This window comes from Panulirus ornatus, chromosome 10 (genome assembly GCF_036320965.1).
Source record: "Panulirus ornatus isolate Po-2019 chromosome 10, ASM3632096v1, whole genome shotgun sequence".
NCBI classification, from domain to species: Eukaryota; Metazoa; Arthropoda; class Malacostraca; order Decapoda; family Palinuridae; genus Panulirus; species Panulirus ornatus.
Genome location: NC_092233.1, coordinates 32,753,738 through 32,771,707, shown reverse-complemented (window position 1 = coordinate 32,771,707; position 17,970 = coordinate 32,753,738). Strand labels below are relative to the sequence as shown.

At 43.2% G+C, this 17,970-nt stretch overlaps 1 protein-coding gene across 1 annotated transcript in view; it reads right to left on the bottom strand.

The window, feature by feature from the left end:
* LOC139750623 (dynein axonemal heavy chain 7-like) overlaps positions 1–17,730 on the bottom strand; it is a 298,921-nt gene extending 281,191 nt beyond the window's left edge. Inside the window, 1 exon segment of the mRNA XM_071665298.1 lies at positions 17,555–17,730. The gene's annotated coding sequence lies outside the window, so the exon portion shown is untranslated.
* Between the last annotated feature and the right edge of the window lie 240 nt (positions 17,731–17,970).

Below are 17,970 nucleotides of genomic sequence, written 5' to 3'. Positions count from 1 at the left end.
CTCTTACGCTCACCCACGTGGCTAAAGCACGGTGAGCATAATGCCTCTAGTCCAATGCTCGTAAACTGTGGCAAAGTGAGCATGTTCTGTTGGTTCAATGCTCTCAAGCTGGGTCCACAGTAAGCATGCTCCCCATGTTCTACGCCATACATCATTCAGCAGGTAGCATCATAATGATGACGACGGATCACTACAGTACTGACTCTGAGGATGATCCACCGTCACGTTAAGATATTGGGCTGTTACTATGGCAGAACAAATGTGATTCAGTAGAACCAGCTCTGCAAGACTAACCTGAGGAGAGGAAAGTTTTGAAGATAAACACTATGGCAGTAATAGTGTTAGACCGTGAGAGATGAATGTGAGGAAAATGTCTTTGGTTCCAGCATCAAGAACATGAGTCGTCACTTGCATCAAGGGGCTGTGGCTCTCATGACATAGCCAGGCTGCTCAACTTGCTCGCTATACTTGCCCTGCACCCATGACCGCTACACAGCCTTGAGCGCCATGCTCCATCAAGGAGTACCTAAGTGTAGGTCGTCTGCAGGTCTTCTCCCTTACCCACACCGTCCACCCACTTGCGTCACTGACCCCCTCCCTACCTAGCCTCACTTTCCCCACCTCTCCTCCCTCCCTTCTACCTCCTCCACTTACCCTCCACCTTCTGCTATCCTTCCTTGTCATCTTCCTTCCCCTCTTCATTATTCCTCTCTCCTCAACCCGTGCCGCCTGCTTCGTCGTGCCCACGTCACCCTTGACCTCGTCCACCGGCGGTCATGTGAGCGAGGCTAGACTCCACAAAGTGCGTCACTGTTCACCGACCTTGGTTACACAACACCTAACCTGGACCAGGCCACACCAAGACCTGCCATGGACGACTACTGCGCACGTCCGCTCTCCACCTTTCGCTGTCTCAAATAAAACATTGATACCAAGTCGTTAGCATGGCCATGGTGGAGCCGTATGTGCCACAGCCACAGCCAGGCATAGAAATGCGTCGTATAGCCTAACTATGATTTGTATAGACTGGCTGTTGGAGGTTTGTATACTCTGAGACTGCGCGCTTAAGCACTTTATTCGTATTCTATATACCTCCGTGTTGTACAGTCAGGTTCCTGTAAAATGCGATCTGCTGGTTACGTGAGCCTGAGGGGATTTGATCCCTATAGACCCCACTGCTCACCAACGTGAGACGAAGAGTATTCGATTACATAATATTCGAATAATCATTTTCCTATTAAGGGCGATAGTAGCATAGCAGTATCAGTGCAGGGGTCCCAGGTTCGAAATTGGCTGTTGGAGGTTTATAAGATATATATATATATTTTTTATTATTATTATTTTGCTTTGTCGCTGTCTCCCGCGTCTGCGAGGTAGCGCAAGGAAACAGACGAGAGAAATGGCCCAACCCACCCTCGTACACATGTATAAACATACACGTCCACACACGCAAATATACATACCTATACATCTAAATGGACACATAAATATACACACACAGACATATACATATATACACATGTACATAATTCATACTGTCTGCCTTTATTTATTCCCATCGCCACCTCGCCACACATGGAATAACATCCCCCTCTTCCCTCATGTGTGTGAGGTAGCGCTAGAAAAAGACAACAAAGGCCCCATTCGTTGACACTCAGTCTCTAGCTGTCATGTAATAATGCCCGAAACCACAGCTCCCTTTCCACATCCAGGCCCCACACAACTTTCCATGGTTTACCCCAGACGCTTCACAAGCCCTGATTCAATCCATTGACAGCACGTCGACCCCGGTATACCACATCGATCCAATTCACTCTATTCCTTGCCCGCCTTTCACCCTCCTGCATGTTCAGGCCCCGATCACTCAAAATCTTTTTCACTCCATCTTTCCACCTCCAATTTGGTCTCCCACTTCCCCTCGCTCCCTCCACCTCCGACACATAAATCCTCTTGGTCAATCTTTCCTCACTCATTCTCTCTATGTGCCCAAACCATTTCAAAACACCCTCTTCTGCTCTCTCAACCACGCTCTTTTTATTTCCACAAATCTCTCTTACCCTTACATTACTTACTCGGTCAAACCACCTCACACTACACACTGTCCTCAAACATCTCATTTCCAGCACATCCACCCTCCTGCGCACAACTCTATCCATAGCCCACGCCTCGCAACCATACAATATATATATATATATATATATATATATATATATATATATATATATATATATATAGAGAGAGAGAGAGAGAGAGAGAGAGAGAGAGAGAGAGACTTTCAGAAAAGAAGAATGTTGGGGTGAAGAGAGTGGTGAGAGTAGGTGAGCTTCGGAAGGAGACCTGTGCGAGGAAGTACCAGGAGAGACTGAGTGCAGAATGGAAAAAGGTGAGAGCTAAGAACGTAAGGGGAGCGGGGTAGGAATGGGATGTATTTAGGGAAGCAGTGATGGCTTGCGCAAAAGATGCTTGTGGCATGAGAAGCGTGGAAGGTGGGCAAATTAGAAAGGGTAGTAAGTGGTGGGATGAAGAAGTAAGATCATTAGTGAAAGAGAAGAGAAAGGCATTTGGATGATCTTTGCAGGGAAACAGTGCAAATGACTGGGAGATGTATAAAAGAAAGAGGCAGGAGGTCAAGAGAACGGTGCAAGAGGTGAAAAAGAGAGCAAATGAGAGTTGGGTGAGACTCATTAAATTTGAGGGAGAATAAAAACATGTTTTGGAATGAGGCAAATAAGTACGTAAGACAAGAGAACAAATTGGAACATCGGTGAAGGGGGATAATGGGGAGTTAATAACAAGTAGTGGTGATGTGAGATGGAGTGAGTATTTTGAAGGTTTGTTGAATGTGTTAGATGATAGAGTGGCAGATATAGGGTGTTTTAGTCGAGGTGGTGTGCGAAGTGAGAGGTTAGGGAGAATGATTTGGTAAATAGAGAAGAGGTAGTAAAAGCTTTGAAGATAATGAAAGCCGGCAAGGCAGCGGGATTGGATGGTATTGCAGTGGAATCTATTAAAAAAGGGGGTGACTGTGTTGTTGACTGGTTGGTAAAGTATTTAATGTATGTATAAGAAAGGTGCAAGAGGTGAAAAAGAAGGCAAATGAGAGTTGAGGTGAGAGAGTATCATTAAATTTGAGGGGAAATAAAAACATGTTTTGGAAGGAGGTAAATAAAATACGTAAGACAAGAGAACAAATGGGAACATCGGTGAAGGGGGCTCATGGGGAGTTAATACCAAGTAGCGGTGATGTGAGATGGAGTGAGTATTTTGAAGGTTTGTTGAATGCGTTAGATGATAGAGTGGCAGATATAGGGTGTTTTGGTCGAGGGGGTGTGCAAAGTGAGAGGGTCTGGGAGAATAACTTGGTAAACAGACAAGAGGTAGTAAAAGCTTTGCGGAATATGAAAGCCGGCAAGGCAGCAGGTTTGGATGGTTTTGCAGTGGAATTCATTAAAAAAGGAGGTGACTGTGTTGCTGACTGGTTGGTAAGGATATTCAATGTATGTATGACTCATGGTGAGGTGCCTGAGGATTGGCGGAATGCATGCATAGTGCCATTGTATAAAGGCAAGGGGGATAAAGGTGAGAGCTCAAATTACAGAGGTATAAGTTTGTTGAGTATTCCTCGGAAATTATATGGGAGGGTATTGATTGAGAGAATGAAAGCATGCACAGAGCATCAGACTGCGGAAGAGAAGTGTGGTTTCAGAAGTGGTAGAGGATGAGTGGATCAGGTGTTTGCTTTGAAGAATGTTAGTGAGAAATCCTTAGAAAAGCAAATGGATTTGTATGTAGCATTTATGAATCTGGAGAAGGCATATGATAGAGTTGATAGAGATGCTCTGTGGAAGGTATTAGGAATATATGGTGTGGGAGGTAAGTTGCTAGAAGCAGTGAAAAGACTTTATCGAGGATGTAAGGGATGTGTACGAGTAGGAAGAGAGGATAGTGATTGGTTCTCAGTAAATGTCGATTTGCGGCAGGGGTGCGTGATGTCTCCATGGTTGTTTAATTTGTTTATGGATGGGGTTGTTAGGGAGGTGAATGCAAGAGTTTTGGAGAGATGGGCAAGTATGCAGTCTGTTTTGTTTGAGAGGGCTTGGGAAGTGAGTAAGTTGCTGTTCACTGATGATACATCGCTAGTGGCTGATTCGGGTGAGAAACTGCAGAAGCTGGTGACTGAGTTTGGTGAAGTGTGTGAAAGAAGAAAGCTGAGAGTAAATGTGAATAATGTGAATAAGAACAAGGTTATTAGGTACAGTGGGTTGAGAGACAAGTCAGTTGGAAGGTAACTTTTAATGGAGAAAAACTGGAGAAAGTGAAGTGTTTTAGATATCTAGGAGTGGATTTGGCAGCGGATGGAACCATGGAAGCGGAAATGAGTCACAAGGTGGGGGAGGGGGCGAAAGTACTGGGAGCGTTGAAAAATGTGTGGAAGGCGAGAACATTATCTCGGAAAGCAAAAATGGGTATGGTTGCGAGGCGTGGGCTATAGATAGAGTTGTGTGGAGAAGGATGGATGTGTTGGAAATGAGATGATTGAGAACAATATGTGGTGTGAGGTGGTTTGATCGAGTAAGTAATGAAAGGGTAAGAGAGATATGTGGTAATAAAAAGAGTGTGATTGAGAGAGCAGAAGAGGGTGTTTTGAAATGCTTTGGTCACATGGAGAGAATGAGTGAGGGGCGATTGACAAAGAGGATATATGTCAGACGTGGAGGGAACGAGGAGAAGTGGGAGACCAAATTTTAGATGGATGGATGGATGGAGTGAAAAAGATTTTGAGTGATCGAGGCTTGAAGGAGGGTGAAAGGCGTGCAAGGAATAGAGTGAATTGGAACGATGTGGTATACCGAGGTCGACGTGTTGTCAATGGATTGAACCAGGGCATGTGAAGCGTCTGGGGTAAACCATGAAAAGTTTTGTGGGGCATGGATGTGGAAAGGGATCTGTGGTTTTGGTGCATTATACATGACAGCTAGAGACTGAGTGTGAACGAATGTGGCCTTTGTTGTCTTTTCCTAGCGCTACCTCGCGCGTGTGCAGGGGGAGGGGGTTGTCATTTCATGTGTGGCGGGGTGGCGACGGGAATGAATAAAGGCAGCAAGTATGAATTATGTACATGTGTACATATAAATATATGTGTATGTATATATATACGTTGAAATATATAGGTATGTATATGTGTGTGTGTGTGGACGTGTATGTATATACATATGTATGTGGGTGGGATGGGCCATTCTTTCGTCTGTTTCCTTGCGCTACCTCGCTAACGCGGGAGAAAGTGACAGAGTATAATAATAATAACAACAACAACAACAACAACAACAACAACAACAACAATAATAATAATAATAATAATAATAATAATAATAATAATAATGTATTAATCTATATATTATTTTTTTCTTTTCAGTAAACTTATTCGCTGTCTTCCGCGTTTGCGAGGTAGCGCAAGGAAATAGACGAAAGAATGGCCTAAACCCACCCACATACATAAAATTTTAGGGAGGATAAAAAGATTTTGTGGAAGGAGGAAAAGTGAGTAAGACAAGAGAACAAATGAGAAAATCAGTGAAGGGGGAAAATGGGGAGGTAATAACAAATACTGCTGAAGTGAGAGGGAGATGGAGTGAGTATTTTGAAGGCTTGTTGAATGTGTTTGAAGGGTATTGCTTAGGATTTTTTTTTAAAGGGGGTGATTGTGTTGTAGAATGGTTGGTGAGGATATTCAGCGAATGTATGGTTCATGGTGAAGTGCCTGAGGACTGGCGGAATGCATACATAGTGCCATTGTACAAAGGCAAAGGGGTATAGGTGAGTGTTCAAATTACAGAGGTATAAGTTTGTTGAGTATTCCTGGGAAATCATATGGGAGGGTATTGACTGAGAGGGTGAAGGCATGTAGAGAGCATCAGATTGGGGAAGAGCAGTGCGGTTTCAGAAGTAGTAGAGGATGTGTGGATCATGTCTTTGCTTTATAAAATGTTTGTGAGAAATACTTAGAAAAACAGATGGATTCGTATGTAACATTTATGGATCTAGAGAAGGCATCTAATAGAGGTGATAGAGATGCTCTGTGGAAGGTATTAAAAGTATATGGTGTGGGAGGCACGTTGCTAGAAGCAGTGAGAAGTTTTCATCGAGGATGCAAGACGTGTACGTGTTGGAAGAGAGGAAAGTGATTGGTTCTCAGTGAATTTAGGTTTGCGGCAGGGGTTGTGTGATGTCTCCATGGTTGTTTAATTTGTATATGGATGGGGTTGTTAGGGAGGTGAATGCAAGAGTTTTGGAAAAAGAGGCAAGTATGAAGTCTGTTGTGGATGAGAGGGCTTGGGAAGTGAGTCAGTTGTTGTTCGCTGATGATACAGCGCTGGTGGCTGATTCGTGTGAGAAACTGCAGAAGTTGGTGACTGAGTTTATTAAAGTGTGTGAAAGAAGAAAGTTGAGAGTAAATGTGAATAAAAGCAAGACTATTAGGTTCAGTAGGGTTGAGGGACAAGTCAATTGGGAAGTAAGTTTGAGTGGAGAAAAACTGGAGGAAGTGAAGTCTTTTAGATATCTGGGAGTGGATTTGGCAGCGGATGGATCCATGGAAGCAGAAATGAGTCACAGGGTGGGGGCGGGGGCAAAGGTTCTGGGAGCGTTGAAGAATGTGTGGAAGGCGAGAACGTTATCTCGGAGAGCAAAAATGGGTGTGTTTGAGGGAATAGTGGTTCCAACTATGTTATATTGTTGTAAGGCATGGGCGATAGATAGGCTTATACGGAGGAGGGTGGATGTGTTGGAAATGAGATATTTGAGGACAATATGTGGTGTGAGGGGGTTTGATCGAGTAAGTAATGAAAGGGTAAGAGAGATGTGTGGTAATAAAAAGAGTGTGGATGAGAGAGCAGAAGAGGGTGTATTGAAATGGTTTGGTCTCAAGGAGAGAATGAGTGAGGGAAGATTAACAAAGAGGATATATGTGTCTGAGATGAAGGGAACGACGAGAAGTGGGAGACCAAACTGGAGGTGGAAGGATAGAATGTAAAAGACTTCGAGTGATCGGGGCTTGAACGTGCAGGAGTGAAAGGCGTGCAAGGAACAGAGTGAACTGGAACTATGTGGTATACCAGGGTCAACGTGCTGTCGGTGGATTGAACTAGGGCATGTGATGTGTCTGGGGTAAACCATGGAATGTTTTGTGGGGCCTGGATGTGGAAAGGGAGCCGTGGTTTCGGTGCATTACACATGACAGATCTATCTCTATGAGTGTGAACGAATGTAGCCTTTGCCATTTCATGTGTGAAGGGGTGGCAGCAGGAATGGATAAAGGCAGCATGTATGAATATGAACATGTATATACATATGTATATGTCTGTATATGTATATATAGGTATACGTTGAAATGTATAGGTATGTGTATGTGCGTGTGTGGGCGTTTATGTATATACATCTGTATGTGGGTGGGTTGAGCCATGCTTTCGTCTGTATACTTGCGCTACCTCGCTAACGCGGGAGGCAGCGGCAAAGTACAATAAATATAGATTCAATAATATATATATATATATATATATATATATATATATATATATATATATATATATATATATATATATATATATATATATATATATTTTTTTTTTTATTATACTTTGCTGCTGTCTCCCGCGTTAGCGAGGTAGCACAAGGAAACAGAAGAAAGAATGGCCCAACCCACCCACATACACATGAATATACATAAACGCCCACACACGCACATATAAATACCTATACATTTCAACGTATACACACACACACACACATACATATATATATATATATATATATATATATATATATATATATATATATATATATATATATATATATATATTTTTTTTTTTTTTTGCCGCTGTCTCCCGCGTTTGCGAGGTAGCGCAAGGAAACACGAAAGAAATGGCCCAACCCACCCCCATACACATGTATATACATACGTCCACACACGCAAATATACATACCTACACACATACCTACCTATACATACCTATATATATATATATATATATATATATATATATATATATATATATATATATATATATATATATATATATACATGTACATATTCATACTTACTGCCTTCAACCAATCCCGTCATCACCTAGCCACACATGAAATGGCACCCCTTTTCCCCCGCAAGCGTAAGGTAATGCTACGCAAAGACAACAAAGGCCACATTCGTTCACACGCACTCTCTAGCTGTCATGTGTAATGCACCGAAACCACAGCTCCCTTTCCACATCCAGGCCCTACAAAATCTTCCATGTTTACCCCAGACGCTTCACATGCCCTGGTTCAATCCATTGGCAGCACGTCGACCCCGGTATACCACATCGTTCCAATTTACTCCATTCCTTGCACGCCTTTAACCCTCCTGCATGTTCAGGCCCCGATCGCTCAAAATCTTTTTCACTCCATCCTTCCACCTCCAATTTGGTCTCCCACTTCTCCTGCTTCTTTCCACCTCTGACACACACACACACACACACACACACACACACACACACATATATATATATATATATATATATATATATATATATATATATATATATATATATATATATATATATATATGTAGCGTGTGTAAGACAACAGAACATATGGAAACATCGGTGAATGGGGCAAATGGGAAGGTAATAACAAGTACTGATGAAGTGACAAGATGAGGTGAGTATTTTGAAGGTTTGTTGAATGTGTTTGATAGTAGTGTTGCAGATATAGGTGTTTTGGTTGGGGTGGTGTGCGAAATGAGATAGTCAGGGAGAATGGTCTGGCAAACAGAGAAGAGGTAGTGAAAGCTTTGCGAAAGATTAAAGCCGGCAAGGTTGGGAGTATGGATGATATTGCAGTGGAATTTATCAAAAAAGGGGGTGACTGTTAAGTTGACTGGTTGGTAAGGATATTCAATGTATGTATGGATCATGGTGTGAAGTGTCTGAGAGTTGGCGGAATGCATACACAGTGCCACTGTACAAAGGCAAAGGGGATAAAGGTGAGTGTTCAATTTACAGAGGCATAAGTTTGTTGAGTATTCCAGGGAAATCATATGGGAGGGTACTGATTGAGAAGGTATAAGCATGTCTACAGCATCAGACTGGGGAAGAGCAGTGTGGTTTCAGAAGTGGTAGATGATATGTGGATCAGGTATTTGCTTTGAAGAATGTATGTGAGAAATCCTTAGACAAACAGATGGATTTGTATGTAGCATTTATGGATCTGGAGAAGGTACATAATAGAGTTGATAGAGAAGATTTGTGGAACGTTTAAGACTATATGCTATGGGAGGTAAGCTGCTAGAAGCAGTGAAAAGTTTTTAACAATGATGTAAGGCATGTGTACGAGTAGGAAGAGAGGAAAGTGGTTGGTTCCCAGTGAATGTCGGTTGGCGGCAGGGGTGCGTGATGTCTCCATGGTTGTTTAATTTGTTTAAGGAACGGTGGTTAGGGAGATGAATGCAAGAGTTTTGGAGACAGGAGCAAGTATGCAGTCTGTTGAGGATGAGAGGACTTGGGAAGTGAGTCAGTTGTTATTCGCTTCCAGTCAGTTGGCACCTGACCATCCGACAGAGATTTATTGAATATTTATGTTATGTGGTATAACAGCTGTGTCTCCTGACCTTTACAAATCTTGGAGTTAAGTTATGTGGGCCGCTGGATTTGTTAGGATTTAATTGGCCCAGGTATTCAAGTACTACAAAGATCTTTATTTCTCTAACCTTCAACTCTTCTTCATCTGATCCTTGAAACATTTTCACTGGTTGTGGAATTTGAGATGTTTCTTCAATTGTGAATACGAAATTAAAAGAATAACTTAGTATGGCAGCCATTTCCTTGTCGTCAGTAGTTAGTGTGTCGTGTTCGTTTCGTAATAGTCTAATTCCTTCTATTACTTTCTTCCTTTGTCTTATATACTTGAAGGATTCCTGAGGATTATTCTTGATTTTCAAGGAAATTCTTTTTCTTCGTTGCGTTTACTCTGTCTCATGACCTTCCTACTCTCTTTGGATTTTGATTCATTCCTGGTGATTTTCATCGGTTCCCATTGATTTGAATCTCTTATATGCTTTCTTCTTTTGGCGAATTAGTCTTATTCTCCAATTCTTCCATGACGGCTTCAAAATATTGCAAATTCTCTTCGTAATTCGTGGAATTGTTTACTTTCAATCTTGAGTAGTGTCTTTTTAGAATTATTCCACATTTCCTCAATTGGGTAAACGTCAAGAAATTGTGTCCAATTGGTACAGCGAATTTCATGTCTAATGTTTTCAAAATTTGCTCGCCTGCTGTAAATGAAATGTTTGAGGACAATATGTGGTATGAGGTAGTTTGATCGAGTAAGTAATGAAACGGTAAGAGAGATGTGTGGTAATAAAATGAGTGTGGTTGAGAGAGAAGAGGATGTGTTAAAATGATTTGGACATATGGAGATAATGAGAGAGGAAAGGTTGACAAAGAGGATATGTGTCAGGTGAAGGGAATAAGAAGTGGGAGACCAACCTGGAGGTGGAAGGATGGACTGAAAAAGATCTTGAGCGAATGGAGCCTGAACAAACAGAAGGGTGAGAGGCATGCAAGGAATGGAGAGAAATGGAACGATGTGGTATACCGAGGTCGTCGTGCTGTCAATCGACTGAACCAGGGCATGTGAAGCGTTTAGGGTAAAACAAAACATGGAAAGGTTTATGGAGCCTGGGTGTGGATAGGTAGCTGTGGTTTTGATGCATTACACATGACAGCTAGAGAATAAGTGTGAGTGGATGTGGCCTTTATTTCGTCTGTTTCCTGGCGCTACCACGCTGACGCAGGGGGTGGCGAGGCTGTTTCCTGTTGGGTGGGGTGGCGCCAGAAATGGATGAAGGCGAGCAAGTATGAATACGTACATGTGTATATATGTATGCGTATGTTTAAGTATATGTATGTATCTGTAAGAGTATGTACATGTGTATATATGTGTATGTTTATGTATATGTGTGTATCTGTGTGTTATGTATACGTGTATGTATGTGCATGTACATGTATGTGCGTGTATGTGTATATGAGTGGATGGGTCTTTTGTCTCTTTCCTGGCGCTACCTCGCTAACGCAGGAAACGGTGATCAAATATAATGGAATAGGAGGAGAGCTGCTCTACAAGCAGTGTCTTTATCAACGGTGTAAAGTGTGTGTACGAGTAGGAAGAGAGGAGAGTGAATTGTTCCATATGGAGGTTGATCTGCGGCAGGAGTGTGTGTTCATTTATGGACAGGCTGGTGAGGGAGAAAGGGGATGAGTATGTAGTCTGACAAGGATGATGGGGCCTGGAAAATAAGTTAATTGTTGCTTGCTTTTGACACATCACTGGTGGCAGATTTAGATGAGAAACTACAAAAGTTAGTGTCTCGGTCTGGAAAAATATGCAAAAGGAGAATGTTGAGAGTGAATTTAAATAACAGAAATGTTATTAGGTTTAGCAAAGGCTGAGGGACAGGTCAGTTGGAGTGAGAGTTTGAATAAAGAAAATCTGGAGGAAGTAGTGTGTTTTAGACAACTGAAAGTAAACATGTAAACGGAAGTGAGTCATAAGGTAGGTAAGGGGGCAAAGGTTTTGGGAACATTAAAGAATGTGTGAAAAGAGAGGTCGTTATCTAGAAGGCAGAACTAAGTATGAAGGTGTAGTAGTCCTAACAATATGGTATGGACACAAGGTATGGGATACACACAGGGTTATATGGAGGAGGGTGGTGTGTTTGAATGTAAATGTCTGAGGAGGATCTGTGGCGTGAGGTGGTTTGATGTAGTATGTGATAAAAGGGTAAGAGAGATGTGTGGTAATAAAGAAAGCGTGGTTGACGGAGCAGAAGTGGGTGTGCTGAAACAGTCTGCACATATGGAGAGTATGAGCGAAGAGAGACTGACGAAGATATGTGTCGAAAGTGGGGAGAGAAAGAACAGAAACCACACTGAAGATGGAAGGATGGAGTGAAAAAGATTTTAAGTCAGGGGGTCTGAAAGTGCATGAGGGTGAAAGGTGTGGATGGGACAGAGTGAATTGGAACGATGTGGTATACAGGGGTCGACATGCTGTCAATGAACAGAACCGGGGAATGTGAAGCGTCCAGGGGCCTGGATGTAAGCGAATGCTGTCTCTCTTCGTCTGTTCCTGGCGCTACCTCGGTAACATGAGAAACGGCTATCAAGTATAGTATATATATATATATATATATATATATATATATATATATATATATATATATATATATATATATATATCTTTCTTTTCTTTCATACTATTCGCCATTTCCCGCGATAGCGAGGTAGCGTCAAGAACAGAGGACTGGGCCTTTGAGGGAATATCCTCACCTGGCCCCCTTCTCTATTGCTTCTTTTGGAAAAAAAAACGAGAGGGGAGGATTTCCAGCCCCCAGCTCCCTTCCCTTTTAGTCGCCTTCTACGACAAGCAGGGAATACGTGGGAAGTATTCTTTCTCCCCTATCCCCAGAGATAATATATATATATATATATATATATATATATATATATATATATATATATATATATATATATATATATATATTCCATCGTGAGGGTAAGGTACCCCAATCGTCTTTTCATCAATAGCAGTACCCGTCTCAACCATGGTCAGGTGAACGGTTGTCATCAGTTTACCTGGATAAAGAAAAAAGTGATCCCACACTGACTACTGTGATCCCTACACTGACTACTGTGATCCCTACACTGACTACTGTGATCCCTACACTGACTACTGTGATCCCCACACTGACTACTGTGATCCCACACTGACTACTGTGATCCCACACTGACTACTGTGATCCCACACTGACTACTGTGATCCCTACACTGACTACTGTGATCCCTACACTGACTACTGTGATCCCTACACTGACTACTGTGATCCCCACACTGACTACTGTGATCCCACACTGACTACTGTGATCCCTACACTGACTACTGTGATCCCTACACTGACTACTGTGATCCCACACTGACTACTGTGATCCCACACTGACTACTGTGATCCCTACACTGACTACTGTGATCCCTACACTGACTACTGTGATCCCTACACTGACTACTGTGATCCCCACACTGACTACTGTGATCCCACACTGACTACTGTGATCCCTACACTGACTACTGTGATCCCTACACTGACTACTGTGATCCCACACTGACTACTGTGATCCCTACACTGACTACTGTGATCCCCACACTGACTACTGTGATCCCACACTGACTACTGTGATCCCACACTGACTATTGTGATCCCTACACTGACTGCTGTGATCCCTACACTGACTATTGTGATCCCACACTGACTACTGTGATCCCTACACTGACTACTGTGAACCCCACACTGACTACTGTGATCCCACACTGACTACTGTGATCCCTACACTGACTACTGTGATCCCTACACTGACTACTGTGATCCCTACACTGACTACTGTGATCCCACACTGACTACTGTGATCCCTACACTGACTACTGTGATCCCACACTGATTACTGTGATCCCTACACTGACTACTGTGATCCCTACACTGACTACTGTGATCCCCACACTGACTACTGTGATCCCCACACTGACTACTGTGATCCCTACACTGACTACTGTGATCCCTACACTGACCACTGTGATCCCTACACTGACTACTGTGATCCCACACTGACTACTGTGATCCCACACTGACTACTGTGATCCCTACACTGACTACTGTGATCCCTACACTGACTACTGTGATCCCTACACTGACCACTGTGATCCCTACACTGACCACTGTGATCCCTACACTGACTACTGTGATCCCACACTGACTACTGTGATCCCTACACTGACTACTGTGATCCCTACACTGACTACTGTGATCCCTACACTGACTACTATGATCCCTACACTGACTACTATGATCCCCACACTGACTACTGTGATCCCTACACTGACTACTGTGATCCCACACTGACTACTGTGATCCCCACACTGACTACTGTGATCCCCACACTGACTACTGTGATCCCTACACTGACTACTGTGATCCCACACTGACTACTGTGATCCCTACACTGACTAATGTGATCCCACACTGACTACTGTGATCCCTACACTGACTACTGTGATCCCTACACTGACTAATGTGATCCCTACACTGACTACTGTGATCCCACACTGACTACTGTGATCCCACACTGACCACTGTGATCCCTACACTGACTACTGTGATCCCACACTGACTACTGTGATCCCTACACTGACTACTGTGATCCCACACTGACTACTGTGATCCCTACACTGACTACTGTGATCCCACACTGACCACTGTGATCCCTACACTGACTACTGTGATCCCACACTGACTACTGTGATCCCTACACTGACTACTGTGATCTTACACTGACTACTGTGATCCCACACTGACTACTGTGATACCCCTACCAACTGACTACTGTGATCCCTACACTGACTACTGTGATCCCTACACTGACTACTGTGATCCTACACTGACTACTGTGATCCCTACACTGACTACTGTGATCCCTACACTGACTACTGTGATCCCACACTGACTACTGTGATCCCTACACTGACTACTGTGATCCCTACACTGACTACTGTGATCCCTACACTGACTACTGTGATCCCTACACTGACTACTGTGATCCCTACACTGACTACTGTGATCCCCACACTAACTACTGTGATCCCACACTGGCTACTGTAATCCCTACACTGACTACTATGATCCCAACACTGACTAGTGTGATCCCTACACTGACTAGTGTGATCCCACACTGACTACTGTGATCCCTACACTGACTACTGTGATCCCTACACTGACTACTGTGATCCCTACACTGACTACTGTGATCCCACACTGACTACTGTGATCCCTACACTGACTACTGTGATCCCTACACTGACTACTGTGATCCCACACTGACTACTGTGATCCCTACACTGACTACTGTGATCCCTACACTGACTACTGTGATCCCTACACTGACTACTGTGATCCCTACACTGACCACTGTGATCCCACACTGACTACTGTGATCCCTACACTGACTACTGTGATCCCACACTGACCACTGTGATCCTTACACTGACTACTGTGATCCCTACACTGACTACTGTGATCCCTACACTGACTACTGTGATCCCTACACTGACTACTGTGATCCCACACTGACTAGTGTGATCCCTACACTGACTACTGTGATCCCTACACTGACTACTGTGATCCCCACACTGACTAGTGTGATCCCTACACTGACTACTGTGATCCCTACACTGACTACTGTGATCCCCACACTGACTAGTGTGATCCCTACACTGACTACTGTGATCCCTACACTGACTACTGTGATCCCTACACTGACTACTGTGATCCCCACACTGACTAGTGTGATCCCTACACTGACTACTGTGATCCCTTCACTGACTACTGTGATCCCCACACTGACTAGTGTGATCCCTACACTGACTACTGTGATCCCTACACTGACTACTGTGATCCCCACACTGACTAGTGTGATCCCTACACTGACTACTGTGATCCCTACACTGACTACTGTGATCTCACACTGACTACTGTGATCCCTACACTGACTACTGTGATCCCACACTGACTACTGTGATCCCTACACTGACTACTGTGATCCCCACACTGACTAGTGTGATCCCTACACTGACTACTGTGATCCCTACACTGACTACTGTGATCCCTACACTGACTACTGTGATCCCTACACTGACTACTGTGATCTCACACTGACTATTGTGATCCCTACACTGACAACTGTGATCCCTACACTGACTACTGTGATCCCTACACTGACTACTGTGATCCCTACACTGACTACTGTGATCTCACACTGACTACTGTGATACCTACACTGACTACTGTGATCCCTACACTGACTACTGTGATCCCTACACTGACTACTGTGATCCCACACTGACTACTGTGATCCCTACACTGACTACTGTGATCCCTACACTGACTACTGTGATCCCTACACTGACTATTGTGATCCCTACACTGACTACTGTGATCCCTACACTGACTACTGTGATCCCTACACTGACTACTGTGATCCCTACACTGACTACTGTGATCTCACACTGACTACTGTGATCCCTACACTGACTACTGTGATCCCTACACTGACTACTTTGATCCCTACACTGACTACTGTGATCTCACACTGACTACTGTGATCCCTACAATGACTACTGTGATCTCACACTGACTATTGTGATCCCTACACTGACTACTGTGATCTCACACTGACTACTGTGATCCCTACACTGACTACTGTGATCCCACACTGACTACTGTGATCCCTACACTGACTACTGTGATCCCTACACTGACTACTGTGATCCCACACTGACTACTGTGATCCCTACACTGACTATTGTCTACCCTGACACGGAGAAGGTCGAGGTGTAATGTATGCGATCATGTCGTCTTGCCTATATTCAAGGCAGTTATTGCCACTAATTCTTTCAAAATCCAACGTAAAGGTGAGCCTCGTATGTATGAAACATGAAAGATTTGGCCAAACGTTCTTGTGGTCTTCAATACTGAGGCTTGATACCATGCACGATCAGTCTTACCAGGAACTGACGACATGGGGGAAGAGGAGCAGGTCAGCTCACGTGATGGGCCAACTTCCTGATGGTGGCGTGTGTGTTCCTCACCTTTACATACTTCCTAAGTTGGCGACATGTCATGGTATATCTTGTATCATCGGTATGACACGTGTCCTCGCATGGAGACTCGCCTACCTGGCTTGAGTGCTATCGCCTGACACCATCAATAAGATGGTCCATCGTCTGGCTAGTTGAAACAGAAATCAAAAAACTCTTCCTCGGGTGTTCAAGCTAACGCTACAATCATACTCTACTGGAAGATTCACATCACAATTTCCTGGTTAAATTGTAACATTATAGTCTTGTTGTTTCCATGCAATTAAATCCACTGGTTCAAGAGGAATTCAGAAAAAAGTATCCTTTGATATGTCTATTATGTTAAAAGTATCCTTTGTCTATCATGTTAAAAAGTATCCTTTAATATGTCTATTGTTAAAAATTATCCTTTAATATGTCTATTATCACATTTTTGCCAATAACTGAGATAATATATTGGTGTGTCCTTTCTTTAACAAACTTCCTAACAAACGGTATAATTGCATTATACACCATAACTATATTTTCCGTGTTCTAAAACATTTACGCTTTCCATCAATAACAACGAAGATATGTGAAAATACTTCCAGTTTCCAACCTTTGTCAACATATGCTCTCTACAAGCTTATCATTATTAATATCATGTACAAATGATCAATCATCATCTCGCTCTTGTTCCAGCAATGTAACATCTTGGTCGGTACAAAACAATTGTGTTCTTGTGTTGTGATGATGGACGACTCCGTCACACGACGAACACACACACACATACCTCAGTGTGGCATTCAAGACACACACCATCACAAACACAGACTGACTGACGCTGACGAAGCTCCACTCACCTTCAATCAGTTCAGGTGGGTGGTACATCTACTATCCAGCACACAACGTACGTTGCATTCACATAATTCCCATGAGCAGCCCAGCTGATCACTCACCACTTGCAAGGCGTGAACTGCAACGCGCCCGTTACCAGGGAGACGACACGATATTGTTTACAAACGTCGCCATGGTAACCAGACCAGCGCTCAGCTGTTGTGAGGAAGAGACAGAATAAATCAACTGGTTCTAGATTCTGAGATGTGATTCAGAAATGAAGCCGATCCACATAACAGTCAAGATTTTAAATATATTAGTGGAATCAATACTGAACAGTTAGGTCTTCCAGCATAGTCAAATATTTCAAGTGACGAGACAATATTGGTGATAAAAAGAGTAAAAATATCAAACAAACAGCGAATGTTTGCGATATGATTGT